This window comes from Melanotaenia boesemani, chromosome 22 (genome assembly GCF_017639745.1).
Source record: "Melanotaenia boesemani isolate fMelBoe1 chromosome 22, fMelBoe1.pri, whole genome shotgun sequence".
Lineage (NCBI taxonomy): Eukaryota > Metazoa > Chordata > Actinopteri > Atheriniformes > Melanotaeniidae > Melanotaenia > Melanotaenia boesemani.
In genome coordinates, this window is record NC_055703.1 from 3,276,878 (window position 1) to 3,284,382 (window position 7,505).

General features: G+C 35.1%; 1 protein-coding gene across 1 annotated transcript in view; it reads right to left on the minus strand.

Annotated features, from left to right (window-relative positions):
* The window catches only part of opn5 (opsin 5), a 61,773-nt gene extending 55,721 nt beyond the window's left edge, over window positions 1–6,052 (minus strand). The window contains exon 1 of the mRNA XM_041975870.1: window positions 5,969–6,052. The gene's annotated coding sequence lies outside the window, so the exon portion shown is untranslated. The remainder of the gene's footprint in view (window positions 1–5,968) is intronic.
* Between the last annotated feature and the right edge of the window lie 1,453 nt (window positions 6,053–7,505).

The window sequence follows — 7,505 nt, forward strand, 5'->3', positions numbered from 1 at the left end:
CCATCTGCCAGATGGTAGCAAGGAGAAGAGTGTGTGTGACCAGCGGCTGTGGTCAATCCCTGTGTGCAGAAACTTGGAGCAGTATATGTTGAATAGATGAGATAGTGTTTCCAGTGATGTGTTTTCTCCACCACTTCTGTACTCTGTAATGGCCATCAGCAAATCTTGACATTTGGAAAGTCTTTTTTTATTCTTTTGTTAGTTTGTTTGTTTCTTAAATTGACAGATCAATTTTTTTTATCTCCATCTGTCTTGGATGACATCTGGGATAACAAATCATTTCAAATGATAAAACTCTAAACTACTTTAGAGTTTATTTTGGCCTGTTGTAAATTTGATTTGCTTCCAGTCTAGAAAGCAGTGCCCACAGTGACATGTTCCACTGGTTGCCATCCACAGCAAAGATTTGTAGTAGCACATTATTAGCCTAATTAGCTCCTTAATACTTACCCCTTAATATAATTATCCATAAATCTTACAGAGTACTTATAAAAATACAATTATAAAGCATTATGAACATCATTATTACCAGTAGGTGTGTTCATGCCAACAAGATTAAAAACTGACTGCAAAAGATTCAATTTGCAGTTTTAATGCTAGAAGCTATTTTTTTCCATTTGCCAGCAAAGCTTTGCCAGCTTGTGTGTTTTAACACAATCAGCTAAAATTTTCATTCATGCAGCCAAAGGAGGAGTGTCAAAAGCACACTAACAACACACTGCACAAGTCATGACCCTGTATTAGAACATGATGGAGCTCTTTTCTTCACCACAGACACAGCTGGGTTAGTAATGGCTGTAACAAGGAAGGAAATCTGCCCCTCAGGTCTCGCTTGTGTAGTAACAGATTTTTTTCTTTCCAGAATTTAAAGACTGTCTGTGTAATTTTCTAATTAAAAAAAGTACTCACAGAAAAGTCTCCATCACACCAGTCAGTCTGCAGGGAAAGCCATGCATACAACGTATGCTAAATAACAGTAAAAAGGCTATTTTCCAGTTATGATCAGATTTGTTCTGGAACATTTTTGGAAAATCTAACTCATATTTTTATAATTATTTGGATATGTTTACTTTTCCATTATTAGGACTGCGTATTCCCACTAATCTCCTAAATTGATTCCATTCGATTCGAGCAGCCTGGTTCAATTCAATTTTAATATTTTCAAAACATTCAGTGTTTGTTGAAGATGGTGGAGCCCACGGCCTTAGCGTTAGCTGCTAATGAGAGAGTTTACAGGTGAATGTAACCCACTAATGAAGGAAAACATCTGAACTTGGCATCTTCACGTGAGATAAGCTGATTTTGGAAGGAAGTGACACAGAAAACCTTTGGTTTGTGTATACATGCTGAGATCTCGCGGCGCATCAGTAAGCCGTGCGAGTGTATAGGGTCATTGTTGTCACTGGAAAAGAAAACAAAATAAAAAATCTATCTCAGAGATTTATGAATCGATATTGGATTAATTAAATGTGAATCGATTTAAATCATAGAATCTTTCATTTTAAATCCAGCTCTGTCCATTAAGTTATAACACACTTTTTCTTTTTATACTGGCTGTAATAAAATTATTTAAATAATATATATTATGGTTACTTTAGAGGGAAACTCTACCTCCAGCACACCACAAAAGAATTTATTTTTTAAAATAAAAATTACTAACATGACCAATTTTCTGAAACATGTAATGAAGGGTGACACTTCGATCTATTTAGATGTATAATTGTATTTATTGCAAGCAATTTAAAGATAATAGTTTGCTATTGTTTAGATGGCAAACACTGTTAAACTGCCTCCCTGAAAGTTTTATACGACACAATCATGCGTTAATGTGACCATAAATGCATCATTTTCAAAATTTCTGAATAATATCAGCATGCTTGTGGTATTTTTTATGAATTCTGTGTAATATGTGTTGTGCTTGAGTGTTGGAAAAGTGGAAATGACGTGACTCAGAGCAAAGCTGAACGTTCACTTTAAACCATGTATTCACCTTTTTGTGAGTAAAAGTCAGTACATGGTATTTTAGGTGCATTTAGAACGCTTGCATTGTCTTTTCCATCACATCGAACAAACTGATGGAAATCACGTTGTGGAACGTTTTTAAATGTATTAGCGTGATATCTTGGTTTTATACTAAGCATTAAATATACTCAAAAAACACAAGTAAGATGTTTTTTTTTATTGTTACATTGAAAGGAAATTCGAGCTGTTTGGAAATGATGACCAATAAACCTACTCTTGTTATACAAAGATTTACCTGGATTTGTTTCTGGTTTCATTTCTTTCCATGGAGATAACTTTGCTCTCCTGTCGTGTCACATGACACTTTGTGTGGTTACAAGTATACAAAGGTTTTAAAGTTCTTTTTCCAAAAGCTAGATTTTGTGATGTGTGCTGGAAATGACAGTGACCCCAAGAGACAGGTATTTACATCAAAAATACACAAAATATTAATATATCTTCCAAACACATTAGAATATGGGATTTATGTGTCTTTTGTCCATAAAGTTTGACTCAGATTAAAATGGAACTGAGCATTATGAGAAACTGAAAGTCCAAAATCTGACTCGGTAACAAAGAAAATATAGAAAAAAACAAGTCATACAAAACCATATTTTATATAATAAAAATTGATCCAGCATTTATTTTTTAGAAATTTGTCTTGGTATCAAGTAAGTGTGGCAAAAATAAATAAAAAAATAAATATCTTTTATTTTTTGTTTCTTTGTTTTGTTTTCTTATTTCTGCCTGGGACACAATTTCGGCGACACTTAGAGAATCACCGAAATACAGAAGACGACGATTTCTTTTTGCACTCACCCTGTTTCCCAGAAGTCTCAAAAAATGGCTCAACTACAAAGAAAAAAATACTTAATAACTGAGATCTTACAATAAACTTGTAATAATAATAACAATAATAATAATAATAATAATGATCTGAAAAGGTTTTTGCATCGGGCATTTAAACTTTTGAAGTTTTACACTCCTTAAACTCTTGCAAGTCCTGGTATCTGGCTCATGATACTCATAGACCTTAATACACATGGATGCATCAGCAAGGATAGCTTTAGCTTTGTTCCTTTCTGACAGCCAATATTAAGATGTAAACTACCATGCTTGATATCAAAGGAACATCAAAGTCCTGGGATTATTTCCAGTGATGATTTGGAGCACATCTAAGTACGTTAAGTCCTGCACCATTTCCAGCTACACCGCATGAAAGCACAATCCAGATAATGTTAGCCTGATAACAAGACTTTTTTACAAACACAGCTTTCCCTGAGTGCTGAAATATGAGACTAGTAAAACAAAAATCTAACTTCTATGTTGCTTATTTACAAATTTCAGGAAAGCAGAAAGATAAGCTCACAACGCGTGTGTGTTTTAACTGTTTCCTGTGAGTCAGATTCTGTTCCAGCAAAGATTTAGAGCATTTCAGCTGATTCTTCTAATACAAGTCAGCTTCTAATGTCAAAAATCAACATCTGGTGAGAAATCTTTTCATACATCAAACTTGTCATTTTACTATGTAACTTTCTGACCCTAGAAATGTGTGTTTCTGACTCATTTTGATGACATGCTGACATTTATCACGTACATCCCGGAGCTGTCGTTGCCCAGCAGCTTTGCGAGGCTGAGAACCCTTCACACCTTTTTTCCTGGGATTTCCTGTTAACAGCCGCATCTTACTTTATAGCACCGTGTCATAGTAAAAAGCTCCATTATAAAGACAAATAAAGAAAAAAAAGATGATAAAAAACAATAGAGGAGATGCTAGGTCGCTGACACGGGAGACTTAGAACATCACAGCTGGAAGCACTTACACAACCAATGGAGCCAAAACAACTGATCATGTAAACTGAAGATAAGCTCTTAACCAACTGAGATAAGTTATCACATCACCTTTATGTACCGGCTTGTTTCATCCCCTTCACCGTGTCAGTATTATCTCACAGCCATTATCAAACCCAGTTAAAATGATAAACCAGGGGATAATCTGGACTTCTTATTAGCCCCCTGAAACTACAACACCCATCAACTAACAAATCCCATACATCCTTTGAACTGTATATTTGCCTTTAAGCTATCAAAAAATACTTTAAATGTGTGTTAATCTACATAATGTTTGTTCAAACAGTTTAATCTTGTCCATTTAAGTCATTTTCTTGAAATAAAAGCCAGATTTTGTATTTATATATAATATAATCCCATATCTGCCCAAATATGTTTTTTTGTTTGTTTGTTTGTTTGTTTGTTTGTTTTTTAGGTTTTTTTTTACTTGTCTTTTAAAAATTGGAATTTTAAGTAAATCTATTTCTACTTAAGTCAAAGCTCTTCTCATCACACACATTCAAAGTGAGAGTGGAGCTCACACACTATTTGAGACCAACATGTTTCCTGCTTCTATAAAAATATTCAGACACAAAATATTATAAAACCTAAAGCCTGCCAGTTTGTGAAGGTCAGAATTAGACAAGAACTCATCCTCAAGAGGGACGTGAGGGGACAAAGTCAAGCCACAGCAGGAAGTAACCAAACTTATGCAAGTTGTCTACTTGAGGATCATTTTGGGACATTTGGTCTGTTTCTATCAATATAAGCCATTTTAGAAGCAGCTGCACTAGCGATGGTTCCAACATGTCTGCTCTTAGTAAAACACAATGCATTTTAATGGCAGGATTATATTTTTAATAGGGAAAAAAATCTGAAGAGAGAAGTTCATATGCAGACGGCCTGGTTTTCTGAAACAACTTCATTTGTCTTGCAGTAACTGCAGTGACTTAAGTCTGTAGAGGTTTTTCTCCGAGGATCCAGACTTTCCAATAAAAAGGTTTCCTCCTCTGAGAAGATACAGCCATTAGGATGCAAGTACGTGAAACAGGTTTGAATATAGTCAGTGCATTTGATCAGGACTTGTGTACTTTTAATTAAATAAATTGTTTGGTTATGTACAAGTAGAGCATTGAAAATGATTCAATGAAAGCAGGAATGGATGTGCAATCTAAAATTTTAAAGAGACAATTTCACTCTTTTTTTCAACCTTTAAAGCAAAACGTAACATAGGTATCTCACGTGGAAACACCAGCATGCAAACAGGATGCTTATAAACATGGTTTGGAGAAGTGCTTCTGTTTGACCAGTCACAGGAAATTAAACAAATTTTCCGCTCTGCAAATGTGATGCACCTCTTCCAAATCCCTAAAGAGAATGTTAGTGGAGTTGTGTAACAGCTTGCTTATACAAAGCTTAGCATCTATCTGGGTCCACAGTAGCAGACCATAAACATCACCTTCTAAAAAAATACAAATAAAAACATTTTAACAGATATTATCTTGACTGGTGTTAAAGAAAGAATATTTATACTGATACTGTAATTCTGCAGTTTTTATAATGTTGAGTTCCAGAAATGTAAAAATAAAAAACAGGTGAAAAAAAACTTAAAGGGAGACGATTTCAAAAATGAATAAGTAGCCCCTGGTCTAAACATCTGGTTGCTCTGGGGGGAAATGAGTAAAGGTTAGTAGTTTTATTTCTTGTGTTTTGATGCCTGAAAAGTGAAACTCTGGGCATGAAATAAGCTGATTGGAAAGGCTGCATAATCTTATGATTCTTTCATCTGAGCACTTTGAACTAGTTCACAGTTTATGTAGTCAATTAAAATGTTTTTAATAAACGAACTTCGGACAAAATGAAGACCACTTCTGAAAATTGTACAAAAATCAGATCTTCAGAAATTCAACTCTTACTGCTTGGAAACGTGGTAAAGCCGGAAATCTTGTTTGCATCTGGATGTTATATCACCACTTTATATAGTCTTGTATAGAAACAGGTTGCAAACAATAAATAAACAATAGATCAATAAAAAAAAGAACAGTTTAATTTCTGTGTGGAAAAAATCCAACTCTTAATTAATTACGGAAAGTCAAAATCATAATAATTGAAAAAGCACAAGTAGTTTGTCTCTCACCTTTTGATCATCGCTCATCAGCCATTCCAAGGTAAGTTAAATTCTCACATCCAAGATGTTCCCCTGCTAAGCAGGAGAAAACGGTGCGTTCAGGGGCTCCAGACGGCGCAGAAAACCTCCAGCCGAGTGGCAGCAACAACTTCTCTGAGCGGTGGAGATGCTTCCGCGCTCTCCTGGTGATGAGCAGCAGAGAGAGCTCCAGACCGGCTTTAGTGGACCCTGAAAGATAAATCCTCAGCAACATCCGGTCAGAGCTTCCAGAATAAAGCTCGCCCATCTATGACAACTCCCTAGCATATTAAAGAGACTTGCTGAGTCCAGAATATCTTCCTGGACATGACGATGGATTATAGCTGTGACGCACATTACTGCGCAGCGACGTGCGGTGAGGTTCATGGCTGGTGAGACTCATTTAGTCAGATTTACAACTGTAAGAGCTCGATATATATTCAGTTATCAGCCTGCATAAAAGTTTCATATCTCATCTCTCACTCACACAAGAATATTTCTTTTATAGAAAGAACATTTCTTTTATAGCGGCAAGGGACGATGAATAGAACAAATTTGCTCCCTTCATGTGTTCTAAACAATTCATTTTAATTGAAAACAAATTAGAAATGTGAGCAAGAATTCAATTTTGACCCTCAGTTAAATTCTTAGTGTTTTTTTAAAACTTGAAATTCTGGTGATTTAATGACTTCTGATACAGGTTGCTCATCAAGAGGATAACAATTAAAAGTAGAATAATTCATTAAAAGTAAAATTTTTGTTTTGAAATACTTGATTTTAGTTGTTTTGTTTTTGTTCTTGCCTTTTTGATTGTTTTTTTATTGACATTCATTTGTCATCTTACCTTATTTTGTAGTCCATGCACCTATCCTGCTCCATTTATACGCCTTATTTTCTTGTATTTGTAAAAGTCTCTCAGCCTCTAAAGCAATGACGGACTACCAAAGAGTTAAGTTATTCCACATGTTTGTTTTCAGTCACTTCATTTTAATTTAATCCTCCGTTAGGACAGTCAGACAAAGCAGAGCATAGAATAAAGAAACTGTAACACATTAGCACATCACTGTTCCTGCATCCAGATCAGTATTTCTTTAGGTGCACGTAAGCAAACTTAAAAAATCAACATGGAGTGAGTTATAAGAGGCAGGGAGCAGCCATTCCATTGTTACTTATTGTCTATGCATTTTCTTTCTTAAGATTATTTGTTGTTTTTTTTCTGTTAAAACGAATTATTCTCATTAACGAAATGGTTCTTTGTCACGATATCCACATACTCCAAATTATCACAAAATATGAGCTTTGCCTTCCCAAGATCACAGGATGAGCTAAAACATTAGGCATTGATTTAAATGGGTAATTGTTCTTCATCAACTCCACCTGGTCAGTTACTCATTAACACAATTACCTAGTCAGCCAATCACATGGCAGCAACTAAGTGCATGTAGTCATGTAGACGTGGTGAAGATGACTTGAAGAAGTTCAAACTGAGCATCAGAATGAGGAAAAAAGGGGATTTAAGTGACTTTGA